The following is a 23,779-nucleotide window of genomic DNA, read 5'->3' as shown; positions in this document are numbered from 1 at the left end:
ACTGGCTGGTGAGATGGTCTATCATATGTATATGTGTATGTATTAACGAAGATTATAAATCTAAACATTTTAAAACTTCCTTTTAGATACAGATCTGGAATTCTGCTTACCAAAATATATACTCTCACTCACACATGGATATATGCGTGTATGTATGTATGTATGTATGTATGTATGTATGTATGTATGCATGCATGTATGTATGTATGTATGTATGTATGGATTGATGTATGTATGTATGTATGTATGTATATATATATGTATTATGTATGTATGTATATATATATGTATGTATGTGTGTGTGTATGTTTGTATGTATGTATATTTATGTATGTACATATATATATATATATATATATATGCATATATATGTATGTATACCTGTTTATATATATTTATATATAACCAAACAGGAAATTTGAAATTTATTGATATTATTTATTCCCCATTACACACGTTTCATTTGCTAATAAGAATCGCAAAGCTTTACATGTTAGAAAGACATGTAAGGAATTTTTAATAGAAAATTCCTTACATGTAAAACAAGTAAAACTTTGTAATTCCTATTAGCAAATGAAACATGTGTAATGGTGAATAAATAATACCAATAAATTTCTAATTTCCTGTTTGGTTATACAATAACTTTGCAAATAATATTTCCATAGTCCACAGTTTTAATATGTATTTTGAACTAACATACAGCAACCACTGAGACTACATACTGGATTGTAATAATGGAATAAGCATGTGTATCTCAACCTACACAATGAGTGTGTGTGTATATATATACAGATACATATGCATATGTATGTATGTATGTATGAAATAAAAGCAGCTCTAGCATAATAAATATTATTAGCTACATTTACTTAATGTATATGCTTTCTGTATTTTCTGGCAGCTGCAATAGCATGACAAAGTATATACTCTCTCAAAGCACTGGGTGACACTGAGGTGTCATAACACCCAGTGCTTTGAGAGTGTATATACTCCAGTATGCTATTGCAGCCACTGAAAAATATACATTAAGTACATGCTTCCTCTTCGTCCTCTCTCTCTCTATCCCCCCCTCTTCCAATGGGTTCTCAGTGCTGCTGTAGGCTGTCACACAGTAGGGTGGTCATTTAACAGCTCTCTCCAAAAATGTGTAAGCCTTTTCTATTACTTTCTATGTTTGCTAAAACTTTGAGATGTTTATAGATTATTTTGTATCTTAACTGTGATGTGATTTTCGATAGATAGATTCCATTATCATAAATGTGATGTGGTGTTTTATACTACAGTTTTTTTTTTAAAACTGAGATATTGTTTATAAATTTTTATATCTTAGCTATGCTAGTTCCAACCTGTTGATGCTCCTCTCAAAATCGCCTCCCACCTGCTCAACTAGCAGTCCAATCAAACAGCCTGTATTAGTAGTCACAACAAGCCTGCTCCTCTTTTTAATACCACAACATCAGCAGTAGCTAAACCAACAACTGTAAATCTACCATCATTTGTTGTCTAAAGAAATCAGGGGAGATAATATTAGGACCCCTATGCCTTATAGTGATAATGTAAGTATAGTATTAATTGTGAAACTATAGAAGTGAACAAGTTAATAATAAGATAGGGATTATAGTAGTTATAGTAAAATTACAATAGCAAACAAATAAATAATTACCCAGATTGATAATTACCCAGAATGATTAACAAGTGGCATTGTGAAACCATTGAGTCAATGGTGGCTAAACCAGCAATCCCACTAAACTTGCTTGGTGAGAAGGGTGGATTTTCTTCATCCTGCGGGATTAAAAACAAAACTTGACAAAGGGCAGAGGAACTTAGAAGAGTCAATGGCCATTCCGAAAACAGGTAGACAGAACTTGTGAGCCTTGGTTGGCAGTCTGTCGAGGAGGAGGAACATTCTGATTTAAAACTGGGGTAGATAGGACTCCTTATTCACAGAGGTGACAACCTGTCAGTGTCCAATGGCTCCATGCCTGGGATGAAGGTAAATGAACAGCAAATTGGGACTTAACTCTGGAGTAGTATTTGGATAAAGATACAGGACCAGCTAATGCTCAACTGTTTCCTAATGAGAATCATGATCATGGTTCCCAAAAGACAGAAATTCAAAGTGAGCAGGCCCAGCTAATGGGTAGTAAGAGCTCTGCAGTCTTGGTTGACAATCTTACTAGAGATGGTATCTCAATTAAAATACTGGTTGGTGGTTAACCTTAAAACACATACCTCAATGTTGAGTGAAAATATCTAATACAAATGTATCAAATAATGGTGTTAATGAGGCTGGAACCAAAGGTGAAAGTCTTTTGCCTGGCAGATACCCTGTGGTTGAGCAGCACAGGCCTGGTCGTCATCCAGAGACTGCTTGTACACAAAGCCAGAGGCAGAGAAGAAAGTGGTATAAGGAGGCAAACTGAACAGTAATTGAATGCTGGATCAGGAGTGAACCCAGCAGAAGGGGATTCTGACAATGAATGAAATCAAAATGGAATGAGATAGGGCTCTTTGAAACAAGTGAGCAATGGTTGGCTGACCAGGCAAGAGCAATAAGAGCAAAATCATGGTTAACAGACATGGAAATAGAAGAGATTAAAAAGGAAAGCAGAAGATAGAAATAATACATCACCAACAGATAACGTGCCCAGTGAGAACAGAAAAATGAAAGGCGGCAATGAAGATGCAGAGCAAAGTGTAAATGTAAATGCATTCTCAGCAAACGAAGCAGAAGTAATAGGAAGAGTTATATCACAAGAATATGATGATGACCAACTAGACATAGTGAGGATGCTATGCTGATATGTTGGAGAAGACCGGAATCAAACACCCTCGCCATCTGAGGTACATTGATCAACACAAGCTCAAAGCTGAGACTGAAAAGATAGATTCGGTTCTTGGGCTATTCCAGACAAGAAATATAGCTGAAACTCAAAAAAATATTTGGGTTGCAGCTATGGTTGCTGCGAATAGAGTTGGATACAAAAGAAGGGAACAGACAGATGAATTTGTGAGAAACAAACTAAGTTAAAAAGGCATTTAGGACAAGTTGATAGATTGAGAAGAGGGGAATTGCAGAATGAAAGCATAAGAATAATGCTGGAAAGAACATATAGAATCAGAGACAAAGGTTATGATATGAAATTGGAAGAATTGAAACAAAGAGTAGCAGCAATCAAAGCAAAATTGGAAAGTTATGACAATAGAAAAAGACAGTTCAGGCAAAACAGATTGCTTGAAGCAAATTAGAAGAAAGTGTTTCAGGAAGTAGATGGGCAAATACATGTAACAATGATACCAGATGCAGAGGGATCTGGGACCAACCTGTAGAGCATAATATTGAAGTGGAGTGGCTGCATGAAATTCAAGATAGGTTAGGGGATATAGAAGTCCAAGAAGACAAAGATAACTACAGAAATGATAAAAAAAGCAGCTAAGAAAATTCCCAAATTGGAAGAGCCCGGGACCAGATGGGGTCCAAGGTTATTGGAAGAAGAAGCTGAGAGGGCTCCATGAAAAGACAGCACAACAACTAGATGAGTGCTTGCAGGAGAACACAGTACCCAACTGGATAACAAAGAGAAAGACATTGTCATGTGCCAAGGATCCAGAAAAGGGAAATGTTGCAGCCAACTTTAGACCAATAACATGTCTTCCACTAATGTGGAAACTAATGTCAGGTGCTTTGGTCGGTGAACCGTACAGATACTTGGAAAAAAGTGGGCTGCTAGCCATTGAAGAGAAAGGGTGCCAAAAAAAGAGCTGGGGAATTAAAGATCAGCTCTTAATTGATAATCTAACTATCAGGAACTGCAAGAGAAGGCATACAAACCTGAGCAAGGCTTGGGTTGACTATCATAAAGCATACGATATGATACCACAATCCTGGATAATAAGAACAATGGAAATGTATGGAGTAGTAGAAAATATGAGAAACCTTATACGAAATAGCATGAAATGCTGGAAAACGGAATTGACAGCAGGGAAGCAAGTACTAGGAGAGGTGAAAATCAAGAGAGGAATCTTCCAAGGGGACAGTGTGTCCCTATTGATATTCATGCTGGGAATGATCCCCTCGAGTGAAATACTACAGAAAACAAAGTTGGGGTATGATCTGGGAAAAAGTAAGGGAAAACTGAACCACTTGCTATTCATGGACAACCTGAAGCTATTCACAAAAACTGAGGCAAAACTGGACAGCCTAGTCCAGTCTGTGTGGATTTTCTCCAATGATATTAAGATGCAGTTTGGACTCTCAAAATGTTCTACAATAGTGATGAGATGAAGAAAACTTGCCAAGGCCGAAGGCATGTGGTTGCCAAGTGGTGAAATGAAGGCAATTCAACCTCAATCCAGCTATAAATACCTGGGAATACTTGAAGCAGATGGAATCAAACATCATGACATGAAGGAAAGGTCAAAAAAGAGAGTACCTGTGGCAGTGAGAAAAATATTGGCTTCAAAGTTGAATGCCAGAGATATAATTTCGGCAATAAACTTGCGTGCAGTTTCAGTAGTTTGGTATAGTGCTGGAATCCTGAAGTGGACAGAGGAGGAGCTAAAAGAGATGAACAGGAAGATAAGAAAGCTCTTAACGAAGCATGGAGCCCATCATTCATGTGCAGACACTGATAATTTATACATAAAGAAAGCAACTGGAGGAAGGGGTCTGATAAGTGTGGAAGACTGTGTGCATATAAAACTTGAGAGCTTAATGAGATACCTAGCCCAAAGTAAGGAAACTTTGCTAGTGATAGTTAGGAATGAGGGAGTATTGAGAGCAGAGAAAAAAGAAAAACAAAGGAAGAAGTACAAAAAGGACATGAAGAAGGGACTCCTCAACCAATTCCATGTAACCACAACAGAAGCTGCTGGAAAAAAATAGGTGGGACTGGCTGAAGAAAGGAACTCTAAAAAAAGAGACCGAGAGCTCTATACTGGCAGCGCAAGACCAAACTTTGGCCACAAACTGGAGAATCGACCTTAGGAATGAGCAAGTGTCTGCTGTGTTGCATCTGCAACAGAGTGGATGAAACTATTGCTCATATTATGAATGAATGCCCTAGGTGTACCCAAAACCATTACAAGTTGTGGCGACATGACCAGATATCGAAAGTGCTACATTGGAAACTGTGGGGGGCTAGAGAGAGGCAAGACGTGGTATGAGCACAAGCCACAGAGAGTGGCAGAGTTGGAGACTAGCAAAATCCTCTGGGATTTCCCAATCCAAACAGATCTGGTACAAGAGCATACTAGACTGGACCAAGTGATGGTGGACAAAGTGCACCACATATGCTATATACAGTTGTGTTGCATACCCCTTTGACTCATGAATAATCAAAAAGGAAGGTGAAAAGATAGATAGATACAACCCTCTTAAGTACGAAATAACCCGGCTATGGAAAATGAAGAAGGTGAAGATAGTGCCAATTATTATTGGGTCCTTGGGAACAGTATCAGAAAGTATAAAGGAAATTGGAATAGAGTGCCCAGTAGAACTGTTAGAAAAGGTTTGCCTCTTTGGTATGGCCAAAATGATCAGGAAAATATTAGATAGCTGAAAAGAACGAATAGTATAGTACCGTAGGCTGCAGGCAGTAAGCCCACTATGCATGCGAGACTCCAAGAGCTCCATTAAAACCTGTGATAAAGAGAAAATAATAATAATAATAATAATAATAATAATAATAATAATAATAATAATAATAATAATCCTGATGCAGTACCAGGCAGTGGCTCTCATGGCTTCTGATCTTAATTGATTGGAAGTGTTATCTTGTACATTGTTTTGTCTTGGTATAAAAAAATGGGCTACAGCAAATATTCTGCTCAATACCACAGATTTGCTTGTCAGTTGTTTGACCGTATCAAGTTGAGAATGTCCCTTGGTGGCTGACAATATGTGCATCTCTGATCATGAGCAGAAGTAGTGGGGGAGCATCATAGCCATGTGTTGAGAGGAATTCTTTGTGGTTTGAATAATTCACCTTTGGAAACATGGGTGTTTTGCTCAACATCCTTAAACAAACCTTATTCGGGGACCTTTTGTGCAGGATGGGCTACTCGACCTGAAGAAAATTCTAATTGGGTCCCACCTGTGAGGTCATGCACTGTTTATCTTGATATGAGACCACTATGTCGTGCACATATGGTTGTGATGCATGTGCCTGGTGTACCCTTATTAGACGGGTAGTCATGATGGGTATAATGGGCTTCGTATATTTTACTCCAGTGTCATTTTGATGGCATGCACTGCTCTCTCACTCAATGATAATAATAATAATAATAATGATAATAATAATAATGATAATAATAATAATATATATAGAATTAATTATTAATGTAGTGAATATGTTGGGGAAAATATATCCAGATGGGTATCATTCATGTACTCTAGTATAATCCAAGTTATGAATGTAGTGAATAGACAGGGATAATATATTCAGTCAATCTTGTGGTATTTTGAATGCAGCACTTGTTGACAAGGCAAAGGAAATGTATAGATAGATACTGGAGGTGAGCAGTGGAAAAGAGGCAACTAATGCAATTCTTAATTGTGGTGAACCAAAAGTAATAAACTTTAGACAGAATAACATGAAAACTCAAAAGTATAGCTGAAATGTAAACAGTAGTAGATCTTTAGATAGAGATATGGAGACGGTATCTAATTCTGATCCCATTAGTGCAAGTTGAACTAGTATTGCTAAAAACTTTTGTAGCTTTGGCAAGAAAATTTGCCTTTTCACTGCACAATGTTTGAGGGAAAATTTAGTTTATAGGTGTAGGGTTATGTCAGGTGAGATTTCACACTGTTATATAGGAGCATGCTTTACTACTTTCCAGGCGAGATTAGCTAATCACCTAGCTTTCTTCAGAGATAGAGACCAAAGGTATAGTACAAACTTAAATGGGTTTATTTGGAGCCTAAAAAATAGAAACACTAATTTTGATATAAATATAAAATAGGAAAGATGGAGGTAAGAAGTGCAATTGTGTGGAAGAAAGATTCTATATTTTCATGTCTAAAAACCAAGTGCCAATTATTAAATAGAAAACAGGAATTAACTCTAAAATGTGCACACCTTCACGGAAAAACATCCTGATATTTCCCTAGAAACGGTTTTTATTAAGTATCACATAAATTGGAGGGGTTAGGGTTAGGGTTAGGGTTTACATAGTATATATTAATGCAGTGTCTATCTTGTAGCAATTAATCCCCAACTAAATAGTATTCTTCATATGTAACGCTTTACATCGGGAATAATTTTATTCTATATCTGGGAGGATGTTATCTATATGTAGATGTAATGTTGACTTGTATAGCTAAAAATTTGGTTTTCACTTCAGGGGCATTGCATTTAGTTGAACAAATCGATTCCAGGACTTATTCTTTGTAAGCCTAGTACTTATTCTATCTGGTGTTAGGAAGGGCATCCAACTGTAGAAACTCTGCCAAATCAGATTGGAACCTGGTGTAGCCTTCGGGTTCCACCAGTCCTCAGTCAAATCGTCCAACCCATGCTAGCATGGAAAGCAGACGTTAAACGACGATGATGATGATGATGATGATGATGATGTCTCTTCTTGCTGAACCACCAAGTGATGGGGATGTAAAGACACCAACATTGGTGATATTTGATTTGGCAGAAGTAACAGAGTAACTCAAGGGCTGAAAGATTAATGAATTAGTGCTAACACACAAAATTCTTAACTGGTGAGACACTCTGTTATTTCTGCTACATATATATATATATATATATATATATATATATATATATATATATATATATACACACCCGAGAGGGTGTATATAAAGATTAAAGAACTATTGATGATAATGATAGAAATGAGACACACCCACATGCATTCATATACATATTTATCTATATATATGAGCATGTGTGTTTGTACATATGTAGTCATGGGTGTCAATATAAAAATATCTACTAAAATCTTGTAATAATAGTAATATCATAAGTCACAACCCACGTAAACACACACACACACACACACACATGCTTACACACACACACCCTACTCACACATACATATACATATATGTATATACATCTATATATATATATATATATATATATATATATATATATACACACATTTATATACAATATATACATTTTGATATATATATATTGATATATTAATATACATATATATATTTACAAATATGTATGTTTATATGTATGATATACACACATCCATATACATACATACATACGTACATACATACACACATCCATATACATACATGCATACATACATACATACATACATACATACATACATACATACATACATACATACATACATACATACATACATATATATACAAGTGAGTCAGAAAGTAATGCAATTTTTATTTGCATTGCTTCTTGACTTAATTTTATATTTTATAAGAGTTAAGAAACGTTTCAAATAAAAATTGCATTATTTTCTGACTCTCTCTTGAACTTGGACAGACACACATATATATGTAAATGCCTATATTATAAATATGCATATGTGGATGTATATCTCAATCAAAATCTCTATTTGTCTATTTCTCATACACACACACACACACACACTCTCTCTCTCTTATGAGAGAGAAAGAGAGAGTGAGACAGAGAATGATAGATGAATAGATAGACAGAGACATACATATAAATATATATATATATATATATATATATATATATATATATATACACACACACACACATAAGTATGCATGTGTTTGTGAATATATGTGTATATGTAAATACACACACACACACATTTATATAAATATATATTTATGCATGCATAACTAAGCAAGTATGTGAATGTGTGTATACAGATGTAGATTGAAGAATTGTTGTTAACAATGATAGCAATTGATGAAGCCACAATAAAAAAATAAATCTAACGATATGATTCATTTATTATTGTAGAAATATCTAACATCAATATTATAAGATAAAGAAAGATCTAGATTATAGATTAAATTCCATTCTTCATTTACTGTGATATCATTGTAAAGATTTGAAAATTGGAAATAGGAAGAAATGAGGAAAAAAAAAATTCTTGAAAAAAAAAAAAGCATTCTCCAACAAAATTGGATAAAAATCACTAAGAAAATAAACAAATTATTGGAGATTAATCAATAACAATAATAATAATAATAATAACGATAATAATATATCAAGTTTTATATCTCTTTTTTAATATAGAATCTCTGACTGGAATTTGTTTTCAAAGGTTCTCTCTTGTTGCCTGCATGGGTTTCTTTCATTAAGCCACAGAATTACACACACACACACACACACACACACACACACACACACACACACACACATATATATATATCTCACACATACACACACACAAACACATATATATGTATGTATACAAATGTGTGTGTTTTTGTGTGTGTATATGTATATATCCATACATACACACACACACACACACACACACACACACACACACACACACACACACACATATATATATATATATATAAAACACATATGCACACACACACACACAATATATATATATATATATATATATATATATATATATATATATATATATATATATATATATATATACATACATATGTACACAACGAATGTATATATATCTCTCTACCCATCTATCACTCTTTCTGTCTCTGTTTGTCTGTCTGCCTGTATTTCTCTCTCTCTCTCTCTCTCTCTCTCTCTATATATATATATATATATATATATATGTATACACACACACACACTCAAATATGTACATACATATATATTGGTATATGCATACATTTATTGTGTTTTGATGTATTGTGTGTGTGTGTGTGTGTGTGTGTTTGTTTGCATGTGTATGTGTGAGTGTGTGTGTGTGTGTGTGTGCATGTGTGCGTTTGTGCATGTGCGCGAGTTTGTGAATGTATGTGTCTATATATGTTTGTGTGCATGTGTGTTTGAATGAGTTGGCTTTTCAACTTATGTACAGAATTCAATATCAAATTAGAATGTGGGTAGACATTAAATACTTGATTTGATATATAATGGTAAAGTTTCTATAAATTAAAGTTTATTGCAGCAGCAGCATCATTACCATCATCATCATCATCATTATCATCATCACCTCCATCTTCCTCATTCTCATCCTTATCATCATCGTCTTAACTTCTGTTTTTCCAAGCTGGCATGGGTCAGACAACATCAATTGAGGTAGATTTTTCAGGGATGTGACTGCTCATCACATTGCCAACCCTCACCTGTTTCCAAATAAGGTAATATTTCTCCAGCAATGGACATTTTTTACTGAAGGTTGAAAAACAAATGACATTACATCGATGATGGTGATTGTTATTCACAACTTTCATGTGGTGCTGAGGAAAGGAAACAAATATACATGTGTGCGTGTGCACACACACAGACGTAGAACATAAAGAAAATCAGGAAATATGAGAGATGAATATATTTGTTTCACCAGATGATATCCTTAGGGTGAAGGTAGCCTTCATCATGGAAAAATAATTTTTATGTCAGTGTATAATAAATTATTTTGCTTGTGTGCACTAGTATGAATACTAAAATTTCATATTATTATTGTACAATTTTAAACCAATGCAGATATAGAGGGTTAGTCTTCAGATCAACAGACCATCTTGGTTGCATCAATTTTTCAACTCCATTATATACATAGAAAAACATCATCTTCATGAAATACAGGGTGCGGACAGTATTTGAGGACAGACTTATGGTTTGTAAAAAAATACTTATATAATAACAGAAAAAAACTGTATTTTTATGAAATTAACAAAACAAAGCTAAATTATCAATTCAACAATTTCATTCAATAAAACCACCATAAGCATCAATAGCTGCCTCTACGTGGGATCGAAGTCATTTACAAGCTCAGATTAATTAGTCCTTGTTCATATCAGACTTAACTCAAAATATGGCGGCTTTCAAAGAATCTTTGGTGCTATGGGGATGTTCATTGACATTTTTTTCAACAGTGCTCCATACATAGTAGTCCAGTGGATTGAGATCTGGATAATTGGGAGGCCAAATGTTGGAGGTGATGTGATCATCCATTCTTGTGTCATCTGAGCCTTGTGTGATGGTGCAGAATCTTGCTGAAAGACATAAGGCCTTCCATTGCATACACTGTTGATCCAAGGCTTACCAACTTTATTCAGAACCTTAATATATGAAGCAACATTCATCCTAAGGAAAAAGTGAAGAGGCATCACATGTCCTTCATTGCTAACAACACCCAAAACTATGACACTTTCAGGAAATTTTGTGTGTATTACTCTTGGAACCTCAGAAGGGTCTGCACATAGCCATCTGTCATTTCTTCTGTTAGTTTTCTGGTCCTGGTCAAAGTTTTTCTCATCTGAGAAAAAACCAAATCGCACCATCTTCTGATGGCTTTTTAAGTTTGTTCAAAAGTCTTTTGGGTCTGATTAAACGGTTTTATTTTGTTCTTTCTGATATGAATTGACATTTCCTCCTCATCTAAGATTTGTGTCTGATGTCTTCATGCACAACGTTTGTGATTGTTTTTCTGACACACAAAATTTTTTTACAATTCATCTCATTGATTTTCCTGGATTGTTTTCAATGTTTTGCTTAACTTCTTGAATAAATTCATGTGTCCTGATAGAATCAGTGTGTTTGGAATGCTTTTTACATTTTAATACAGGTAATACACTTCCATTTTCTTTCTCTAACTTGCACTGAATCTTATGGACAAAATATCTTGCAACTTTCAGAAAGCAAGAAATTTCTAAATCACCATGCATAGCCTTCAAAGCCACAATCACAGCATGCCTTTTCATTTCATTGGTAAGCATAGGGCCTGTCATTGTTAATTTCTGAAATAGAAGTTCAATAAAAATTAGTCAAATAAAATAATTACTAAAAATGCATGTGTCTTCAAATACCGTCTGCACCCTGTAGAATGTATATAGCATCATCATCATCATCCAGTACTCTGGGGTGCTAGGTTTCCTTGTTCAAAACTACAAGGACACAGATTGTGTCGTATAGCCAGCTGGAGACAATGTCTCGTGGGGCTAAATGACAGTAACATTTGTTCTAAACCAGGACAGCCAATCCATCTGTCTAGACACACTAGCAATAATAGACATGCCAATATTAGTTCCTTCCAGACCAAGCAGCTACTGTGCCTTCTTGTCAACAGATGTTCCTATGTCATCACCTTTAAGACCAATCAGTTAGTGTACCTACTTTGTCAACAGACAGGCTAACATTAGCATCTTCTGGATCAATCATCTAGTGTACCTACTTCATCAACAGACATACCTACTTCATCATTCAACCAATCAGGGACTGAAACTGATGCTTTATTAATGAGTGTGGATAATGGAAGGTATTTTAGAAGAGCTTACCAACTAGAACATACTTGAACAGAAATGTGTGTGTGTGTGTGTGTGTGTGTGCGTGCATGCACATGTGTGCATATGCATGTGCGTGTGTGCTTGTGAGTGAATGAAGTATTGAAGGATGACTTCAGGACACTGAACCTTTCAGATGAGATTTCAAAAGACCAAGGTACCTAGTACCATGCTGTACTCAAGATGACCCATTTTCCACAGCAGATGCGTTAAGGCCACTCCACTTGGTGAAGTGGATTGGCCCACAAGAGTCCTGTACTAGTGCCACGTGAAGTCCTAGGGTTGATTTGTTCAACTGAAATCCTTCAAGGCAATGGCCAAGCATGGCCGCAGTAAAAAGATATATATATATTTATATATATACATGTATTATCTTGATCTTATGATATTTACTTTGTATTATATTATACTTATTTATTGTACTTTTAATTATAAATTTTTTCTCTATGTGACAGTGGTTTTTCATCGATGAGTTCATAAACCTTGGTTCTTTTCCCTAATACTATATATATATATATATATATATATATATATATATATATATATATTATACTGTGAAACTTAATTTAATTTTAATTTTTAATAAATTGATTTTAATTGAGTTTTTACCTGTAATTTTGGATTTTATCCCTAATAATATTATGTATATATATATATATATATATATATATATATATATATATATATATATATAATAATCATCATCATCATCATTTAACGTCTGCTTTCTATGCTAGCATGGGTTGGACAATTTGACTGAGGACTAGCGAACCAGATGGCTACACCAGGCTCCAATCTGATTTGGCAGAGTTTCTACAGCTGGATGCCCTTCTTAACGCCAACCACTCCAAGAGTGTAGTGAGTGCTTTTACGTGCCCGGTACTGGCAACGGCCATGCTCAAATGGGGTTTTTTATGTGCCACCTGCATAAGAGTCAGTCCAGTGGCAGTGGCAACGACCTCGTTCGAATGTTTTGTTCACGTGCCACCGGCACAAGTGCCAGTAAGGCAACGCTTGTAACGATCATGCTCAAATGGTGCTTTTTACGTGTCACTGGCACGGAAGCCAGACAGCTGCTCTGGCAATGATCACACTTGAATGGTGCTGTTAGCGCTCCACTGGCATGCATGCCAGTCATCGAATTTGGTTCAATTTCGATTTCACTTGCCTCAACAGGTCTTCACAAGCAGAGTTTAGTGTCCAAAGAAGGAAAGGTATGCATAAGTGGGCCGGCTACACTTCTGGCAGAGGCCTCAGATTATGGTCTCACTTGTCTTGCCGGGTCTTCTCACACACAGCATATTTCCAAAGGTCTCATTTACATGAAGTTACATATATGTCTGGTGACCAATGGTCTTGCATCGATAAAGTGCTTAGCTTTACAGACGACTCTGGATGCGAAACTATTGGTCACTCTGTGACTAGATATATATTTAACTTCATGCAAATACATTATGGTTCTTACTTTTAGAGTGTACTTCTTTTTTCGGATATATGATCCACTGATGATGATGATGATGTGTGTGTGTGTGTTTGTGTGTAACTTATCAACAAGCTCATGAATGCAGTGCTCATTCTAATCTAAGTAGTTTTCACTTTCAGTTTATTCTTAACACTGATATTGTTTCTGTATGTATTCTTTCTGTGTATTATATTTTCTTGATATCGAAATTGAAGCCTTATATCATATGTGCTATTTATAATGATCTTCTTGAAAGATCATTAAAACTTCTATTCATTAGTAAAGAATGTAAATAAAACCATTGTTTATTAGTGTGAATGAGCTGAATTTGTAATTCTCTGTTATGCTTAGCAAAAATAGAAGGAAAATAAGAACACACACACACACACACACACACACACACACACACACACACACACACACACACACACACACACACACACAGAGGTATTGACAAAGCAATGAATTTAATGTAGATTCATGAAAGTATATTGTGTGTGCATGTGTATGTGTGTAAGTAGGTATCACATTAGCAAGTAAAGCTGTAGAATGAAAGAAGTAAGCATGGTAAAAGTGAAAATAAATGAATTAAGATTACTGTAATTGATTGAAGAATAACTTGAGAAGATTTATGAAGATCTTTGATAAATCTAACAAATTTATGTTTGTTAATGAGATGTTTAAATCTATAGGCTACTAGCTTCATCTATGTAAGTTTTAGCAAAACAAAGGAGGATAATTCCTGAAAAATAGGATTTTTAGAAGCAAAATTTAACCTATCAAATATGTATATGCAATTATATAATATATAGTTATATATAATTAAACTTTAAGAGAAGATTTTATGTGTTACGGCAAGAGATTCACTAGGGCCATGAAAAAAAAAACAATATTTTTGGTATTCCAGCTCTATATATTTTGTGTTCAAATCCCAGTGAGGCCAACTTTACCTTTAATCATTTTGGTGTATATAAAATAAAGTACCAGTCTTAAACTGGGGTCAATGGAATCAACAAGCCCTCTCCCTTCAAAGCTGCTGCTTTGTGCCTTAATTAGATACAATTATTATGAGAAATTCTATAAAAGATTCTTACTTTTCTTTTTCTTTTTCTAGTTTCAGCCAGAGTCTGTGGCCATGTTGGGGCACCACCTTAAGTACAACCGGTTTCAATTTCACATTCACTTCCCAGTTTTTTTCTCTGGAATTGTTACTGATGATGTAATAAGTGTGACAGAGCTACTCTTTTTTGTGTTTCCTGCTGTAATGTGAGTTCATCTGGTACCTCAGATAAAAATTTGTTTAGTTCTTTGGAAATAGCCACATCTACACCTCACAGATCTCTGAGATTGTTTGACAGAGTGCTGAAAATTTATGGGCCCTTGAAACCTAAACTGTTACAGTACTATGTCATTACTCTAGATCAGGGGTCACCAAACTACAGCCCATGAGCCAGATCCAGCCCAGGAGGTCAGTTCATCTGGCCCATCACTGCACTATATCTTTTGTGTAAGTACCTGCAATGAGAGCTCATTTCTGCAGTGAGGAAAACTGTTTACTGACTGCAACTTCATTCATGAGTGTATGATGGAAACTGAAAATGGCTTATGTCCTGAGAAAGCTGATTTGTTCTATAATTATTTGCCTTTCAGCAAGTTTAGTTGTGTGGAGAACAGAAGAACTTGGAGAGAATATAGTGCTACAGGTATGTGAGAAAGCTAGGAACTTCTTGTGGTATTCTCTGGTGTTGGATGAGTCTACTGATCTTTCAAATACATCACAACTTCTTGTGTTCATCTGTGGCGTTAATTTGGACTTTCAGATCACAGAAGAGTTAGTATCTGTTTGCAACATGTATGGAACAACAACTGGAGAAGACACTTTCATGGAAGTGCAGAAAACTTTGCAATGCTATAAACCTTCAGTGGAAGCAGCTTCAATGAGTTACAGTTAACAGAGGAAAAAACATGGCTTAATGAGGAAGGGTCTGGTGGGGCAGATCAGGACTAAGTAGGAAGATCTTCAACTCCCGGGTGCTCTGTGCATACAATGCATTATACATCATCAAGCACTCCCGGGGAAAGGCTTAGATATTTCTTGTGTACTGAAACCAGTTATTTCTGTGGTAAACTTCATTCAGATTCAAGCACATAATCACTGCTAATTCCAGGTTTTTCTTGAAGAAATTGATTCTGAATTCTGTAACTTGCCTTATCACACAGCAGTGAGGCAGCTCAACTGTGGTAAAGTCCTGTTTCATTTTTATAAGCTCCAAAGAGAAATAAAAAATTTTCTTGCCAAAAAGGATAGAGCTAATCCACTTCCTATCTGGCTGTCAAAGTTGTCATTTTTGGTTGACATCACATCCCACATGAATGAATTGAATTTGAGACTTCAGAGAAAGGATAACCTTATCTGTGATCTCTACAGAATCATCAAAGGATTTCTGAGAAAGCTATCATTGTTTGAAACACAACTGGAAAGAGAAAACTTCTCTCATTTTCATTGTTTCAAAGAGTTTCATGATGGAATTGCAGAAGATATCAACCTCCAGTTTGTGAAGATTATTTGTGACTTAGATAAGCATTTTTAGGAGAGATTTTCAGATCTCTACAGAATCGAAAGTGACATGCTTTTGTTTGATTGTAACCTTGATGACTTGCCAGTCAAACTACAGTTGGAGCTCATTGGTTTGCAAGCAAATGACTTGTTGAAAGAGAAGCACAGAGAAGGAAAACTTGTTGAATTTTATTGCTGCTTCTCTGATGATGAGTTTTCAAAGTTGAAAAAAATGTGCCTCTGGTATGGCATCAATGTTTGGAACAATGTATGTCTGTGAGCAAACATTTTCAAAAATAAAGTATGTGAAGTTAGCACATCGAATGAGGTTGACTGATAAACATTTGAAAGTGATTCTCTTGGTTGGATGCTGCAATTTCAAAGCAAATATTGATATTTTAAATACTAAACACCACTTTCACAAATCTTACTAACCTCTTTTGCTGTTTAGTTTGTGAGATTCAGATATGTGCACACTGGGTGTGATATAACTATCATATGCTAACGTCACCTTCTTTGATAACTTTTGATAAATAAATATATTGGTTGTCTTTATTTTTTGTGTATTCACTGTATTGTATTGTACAAAGTGGTTATGCAGCCCACACTTGTCATTCTCTCAGTTATCCAGCCCACTGGGAAAAAAAGTTTGGTGACCCTTGCTCTAGATCAGTGGTTGTCAACAATTTCTTGCCTATGAACTCCTTTGATTATTATTTCAGTATGGTAGACCCCCACTTGGCCATTCAATGATTAAAAACTAGTTTTATAGATACTTCTTTCAAAATTGTTATTTTACTTTTTCATGTGTTCACTTCTACAGATTTCCAATTGCACTCTCTGAGATATGTTTCAGTGGCTGCAAACATGTTGGACTATGTTAAGCATTAGAGTAAGAAACTTATTTGTTTTTTTGCAATATATAAAGCAAAATCTTTTTGTGTACCCTAAAATACTAGTGTGGATCCCCAACTTACTATTTTGCCTGCATGGACCTCATAAAATTCTGTTTGGATCCCAGGGGTCATATGGTTCCCCGCTGAGAGCCACTGTTCTAGATGGAGAGGATATGATCTTTGATACTATGCAGTGGTGTTCAATTCAGTATATCTTTCAATGCCAAAGATGGGAGCCAGACCTTCCCGAAATGATGGAAGAGGTCATGGGCATCGTCCTTTACTCCTCAACTAAATGGTAAAAAAACATATTTATTTAGGCTAAACAAAAGTGCTTTTAAGAGTGAGTGTGTATAGCACGCATAGTCTTTTAGAAATCCAGAGAAACGAATATTACCTTTCTACCACAGCATGTCTGTAGACTTAGAAAACAAAATCAAACTTTATAATACAATAGTCAGTGGTCAAATTTGTAGAACCATGTTTTGGAGGTTCCATATTTATTTACCTGCACATCTTTAACAAATTATGTTGACATCATCATTCAATTTATTTAATTCTAAGAAAGGACTTGTTTCAGTATGTCGTCATTAAAATATGAATGTATATTGGAATTTAGTCCTACCCACAGGCTGAATATATTGTACCATCTTAAGTGGAATTTCTTTGAGTTTATTCAAAAGATTTTGGAAATTCTTTGAAGTACTTTGAATTCTTATTATATTTAAAGTTCACCTTCAAAACTTGTCTTTTGTGTCAAAGGTTTTCTGTAAGCTAAGTGTTGTTAAAGATATTTCATAGGAAGACTTCAGACTTTAAAAACTGGTTTCTCCTTTTCTCATAAATGGAAAAAGAACTTGAATCACTTTTGTCAATTGAATTTTGCCTATTTCCATTTTATTATATTATTTAGCTATATTATTATTTTCCATATTATTATTTTTATCATATTATATATATATGTGTATGTATATATATATATATATATATATATATATATATATATATATATATATATATATATATATATAATTATTATGCTTTTTTTATATATATGACTTATGTATATTATATTCTTATTTTATCATATTGTTCAAGTAGTGCACTGATCAGCACTTTCCTTTGTACACTTAGCATTTATGCCTTTCTCTACTTTCTTCTTCTTCTTCTTCTTCTTCTTCTTCTTCTTCTTCTTCTTCTTCTTCTTCTTCTTCTTCTTCTTCTTCTTCTTCTTCTTCTTCTTCTTCTTCTTCTTCTTCTCCTCCTCCCCTTTCTTTCCTTCTCCTCTCATCATATCTGTCACATATTTATCTGGCTTATTTTCTTTTGCATCATATTAATGATTCCATTTCTCTCTGCCCCCCCTATACTGACATACATTCACTTCCTCCTCCTCTGACATCTCTCTTTCCTACCCTGTATATTTCCCCATTTACCATCTGAGTCTCTTATATGTTGATTTTTTTTTTCCATTCCCTCTCAAACAAGACAATGTTTCCCTCTTCCCTTCTTACATTACTATGTCTAATACTTTCTTGTACATGTTATCAATGCAATGATAATCACACACATATCATTTCACTTTCCTCTCCTTTTTTCTCCCTTTTTCATTTTCTCCTCCTTTGCTCTTTACATTTTTTTTTTCACCTTTGAATCTTATCCTTTTCCCTTTTTATTTCTTTGCTTTCTACTGCCTTACAATTCTCTATTTTTTATTATTATTTAATTTTTATCTTGTTTATTTCTGTAATATTTATTTCTTTTTTTATCTGTATAACTTTATGCCAAGTCAGTGATTTGAAATCAGAATATTAAATCATTTATTAACCTCATTTTGACCAAATTTCTATGTTCTATCTAAGCGTGTATTAGTTGTGATGAATAGCAGTAAGACAGTACTAGCAGGAAATACTTTATGAACACACACATAAAAATACATACATAGACACACATATATGCACACACCTGTATGTAAGGCTTGCGTTACATTTCAAATTATCAACAAATCCCCACTGTGCAGTGCATTATTGATTGATTTACCCACTGAGATCATAGATAAATATTCACAATAACATTATATAAAAAACATCACGATCACAGAAACATGATTCATGTCTTGTTAATATTTATATTTATTTGAATATATTTATACTTCAAAATGTATTTTGGCTAGTTAGACTACACACAGACGTACACCCCTTCCCCACACCAAAAATATTAGTATGGTCAGGCACTCTTGTACCACTATATATACATATATATTTATATATATATATATATATATATATATATATATATATATATATATATATACATACAAAAATAAGAAGAATGACCAGCAAAAAGTGAACTCTTATATGCTAGAAATAGATGCCGAATCTAGATGATTCGGCATCTATTTCTAGCATATAGGAGTTCACTTTTTGCTGGTCATTCCTCTTTTTTTTGTATGTAATATAATTTTAATCTTCCGATTTTTTTAATATGCTAGACCACTGGTTTTAATTGGTTAATATCAATTTCTACCCTTAATAATAAATTTTATATATATATATATATATATATATATATATATATATATATTTCACTTAGGTGGTGTGGGACTAATAATCTAGTGTAGAACTCAATATATGCATACTTCAAAACAAAGCATTAGTCATGTATAGAGTGGTAATAAGAAAATAAGATGACAAAAGAATAAATGATTATCTTATGAACTTCATTGGCTTACAGCTGTTTCTGCTATAAGATGCAGTGGATTCCTAGTTGAGTGCTTGATTAACACCTTGTAGGTTTCATTGGAGCCTCAAATATTAAGTACTGTAAGCCAATGAAGTTCATAAGATAATCATTTATTCATTTGTCATCCTATTTTCTTATTACCACTCTATACAAGATAAAAATAAAAAAAATTATACGCACTCATGCTTCCATAAGTTTTCAAAACAAAAGCAGGAGTTCAACAATTGCATAATTTTTCGAAATAGTTTCCTTGCTTTTTGATATACTTCCATTAGAACCACAAGCTTGCTTATTTCATTAGAGAAGAAGGTTAAACTCATTGTACCCAAACCCCAGATCTATAACTTCTAATTCACAAGTGGGTAACATGTGGCCTTAAGATTGCACGTGACCTTCTTAATCATTGATGTCAACCTTCTGCTGTTCATTGAGATAATTCTCTATTTAAAACCCATAAATGTCAAACAACCTGAGTTATACATAATGCATATAAACTGATCTAAATAACAGAGCTAAGTGTAAAATGAACAAAATATAACTAGCTTTATAAATCATTCACACTTGTAAGTACAAAACACATGTAAATATGAAAATAAGAAAAAGGAACATTAAAATGTTGCTCTGCAATGTTGATAAGCTTTGGCAAATACTTAACAGAAGTTTAACAAGGGGCCCAATATTGAAATGTAGTATAGGAAAAGAAAAGAACTGTAATCTGTATTTCTGTCATCTGTCACAATATAGACATTACGATTTGACAGATTTATCCACTTTGAGGTTACAAATAAAATAACATGGGTCAACAACCTGTTGATAAACATCATATGTGTGAGTGTGTGCATGTGTGTAATTATGCATATATGTATGAGTGTGTCTATAGATTAATATCTAAAGATTGTTATGCATACATTCTTATATATATATATATATATATATACTTTTATACACACACACACACACACACACACACACACACACACATACACTTATTTATTTTTGTATATGTACATTATACACACACACACACACATATATACATACAAACACACACATATGATGATGATAGAAAAATAAGTCAGCAGATGGAAGTAGATTTTCTTCCGTTCTTTCTCTCTTGCTTTCTTTCTTTCCTTCCTTCTTTCTTTCTTTCTTTTTTTGTTTTTGATTTTCTAAAGGAAATGACAAAATACTGCCAAAATCCTTTTACCTTATTCTTCTTTTTCGACTTTACAATGTCTAGTGCTGGAGAGTCATTCTTTGTCTTTGTAACTCTCGAGTCTCACTACACACTAGTCGACTACACACTCATAAACTCACACAAAATAGCTAAGCTGTATTATATCTTTTCGTTAGGAAAATCCAGACTTTTAATAACTGCATATAAATATATGCTGATGTATATATATATATATATATATATATATATATATATATATATATATATATATATATATATATATATATATATATATATATATATTTGTATATGTATATATGTGTGTATATGTATATATACATGCATATATATAAATATGCATATATATATAAATATATACAAACATATAGATTTATATATATATACACACACATATATGCATATGTACATATATATATACATACACACACACGCACATATATATATATATGTATATACACACATATATATTTGTTCCTATATATATATATATATATATATATATATGTGTGTGTGTGTGTGTGTGTGTGTGTGTGTGTGTGTGTGTGTGTACATATATATATAATATCGTATGATATAATATGTTGGATCATCCCATAAATAATACATTTTTTTCAATTGCATGAACTAGAAGTTGAAGTGGGATGGGATAAACTACCTGCTTCAAACTGCTATAAAAGTAGGTAGTAGTTTTACCTTCACTTATTCTTAGTGCAAGTTTTGAAGAGTGCAGTTCACTTTTAACAGTTATTTTTTCAAGGCTATATAATGAAAGTGACAAAGGAGCATATTTGGCATATTTGAGTTCAATAAAGGCAACAACGTAACAGAAAGTGTGAGGAATACTAATGCAGTATATGGGGACCAGACAATAAGTGTAACCCAGTGTCAGTGATAGTTTCAGAAATCCCAAACCAGAAACTACAGCCTAGAAGATGTGCTTTGCCCTGGAAGATCTATAGAGCTTGACGAGGACATCTTGCAAACCCTGGCAGAACAAAATCCCATTGTAACTGTTGAGGAATTAGCAGAGGAACTTGGATTTGGTCATACAACCATTCATCAACACCTGTGTGCCATCAGAAAAGTCAGCAAACTGGGTCAATGGGTTCCTCATTCCTCACAAACTTTCCAAGTTTAATTGCGTGCAGAGAGTGAATGTATGCTCTTCTTTGCTGTCATGTCTCATAAATGAAACTTTTTTCAACTGAATAGTGACCAGTGATGATAAAAATGGGTTCTCTATAATAATGTCAAATGCCGAAGACAGTGGGTAGAGAAAGGAGAAACATTAGCACCTCAGGTTAAAGAAAGTCTTCATCCATGTAATGTGTTGTTATCTGTTTGGTGGGATATGAAGGGTTTAGTCCACTCTGAGCTTTTAAACCTAAACCAAATGATAAACGATAAAAAAGGAGATCTACTGCGAGCAGCTTGAGTGGCTTAAGTCAGCACCAGAAGAAAAATCACCACTTTTGGTTTCAAGATGAACGGTGTTCTTCCATCAGGATAATGCTCGGTCACATACCATACAGTGAGGATGACATTCCAAAGGCTGGAGCAGTCTGAATGGGAAACAATGCCCCACCCACCATATTTGCTGGACATTGCCCCATCTGATTATCATGTATTTTGCAGCCTTCAAAGTCATATGAAAAGAAAAGATATGAATTCTGTAGATGAGCTTCGAACAGTACAGGAGGAGTATTTTTCATCACAGACAATTGAATTTTGGAAGAGTGGCTTTGCAAGTCTACCAGATAGATGGAAGAGTGTTGTAGAAAATGAAGGAGAATATATTTTAGATTAAAAAAGAACTTTGTTTATCTTAATTTTGAAAATAATACAAAAAAAAACAAAAAACAATGTTTATGGGATGACCCAATATATATATATATGTGTGTGTGTGTGTGTGTGTGTATATATATATATATATATATACATACATATATATATATACACCTGTGAGGAGAGTGTGTAGTGTGTTTATCAGCACATATAGAGATTAAAATGGGTAACATGTAGGTGACATTGATGTGTTATTTCTTTACTACCCACAAGGGGCTACACACAGAGGGGACAAACAAGGACAGACAAACAGATTAAATCGATTATATCGACCCCTGTGTGTAACTGGTACTTATTTAATCGACCCCGAAAGGATGAAAGGCAAAGTCGACCTCGGCGGAATTTGAACTCAGAACGTAGCGGGCAGACGAAATACCGCTAAGCATTTCACCCTGTGTGCTAAGCATTTCGCCCCGTGTGGCAGTAGTCATGTATCTATAATTCTAATCATTGTGTTCGCTTGAATCTTTCTCAGTTTCCTTGACAGTTGATCATGATGTCTAACTGATCAATACTCTCCCCTAAATGGGACAGTTGTCCATCATAGTTATAACTCTATCCATGCTACCACTGCTACTTATTTTGACTTATTTGGACTGAAACCCTATGAAATGAAGTGTCTTGCTCAAGAATACAACACCACCTGATCCAGAAATTGAATCTGTGACATGACAAT

At 34.3% G+C, this 23,779-nt stretch overlaps 1 long non-coding RNA gene across 1 annotated transcript in view; it reads left to right on the top strand.

The window, feature by feature from the left end:
- The first annotated feature begins 1,087 nt into the window (after positions 1–1,087).
- Positions 1,088–23,779, top strand: part of LOC149134485 (uncharacterized) — a 72,643-nt gene continuing 49,951 nt past the window's right edge. Inside the window, exon 1 of the long non-coding RNA XR_016242930.1 lies at positions 1,088–1,147. This is a non-coding gene — a long non-coding RNA (uncharacterized LOC149134485). The remainder of the gene's footprint in view (positions 1,148–23,779) is intronic.

This window comes from Octopus bimaculoides, chromosome 8 (assembly GCF_046866305.1).
Source record: "Octopus bimaculoides isolate indiv1 chromosome 8, ASM4686630v1, whole genome shotgun sequence".
NCBI classification, from domain to species: domain Eukaryota; kingdom Metazoa; phylum Mollusca; class Cephalopoda; order Octopoda; family Octopodidae; genus Octopus; species Octopus bimaculoides.
The sequence above is the reverse complement of the archived record's forward strand: the minus strand, read 5'-3'. Positions and strand labels throughout refer to the sequence as shown.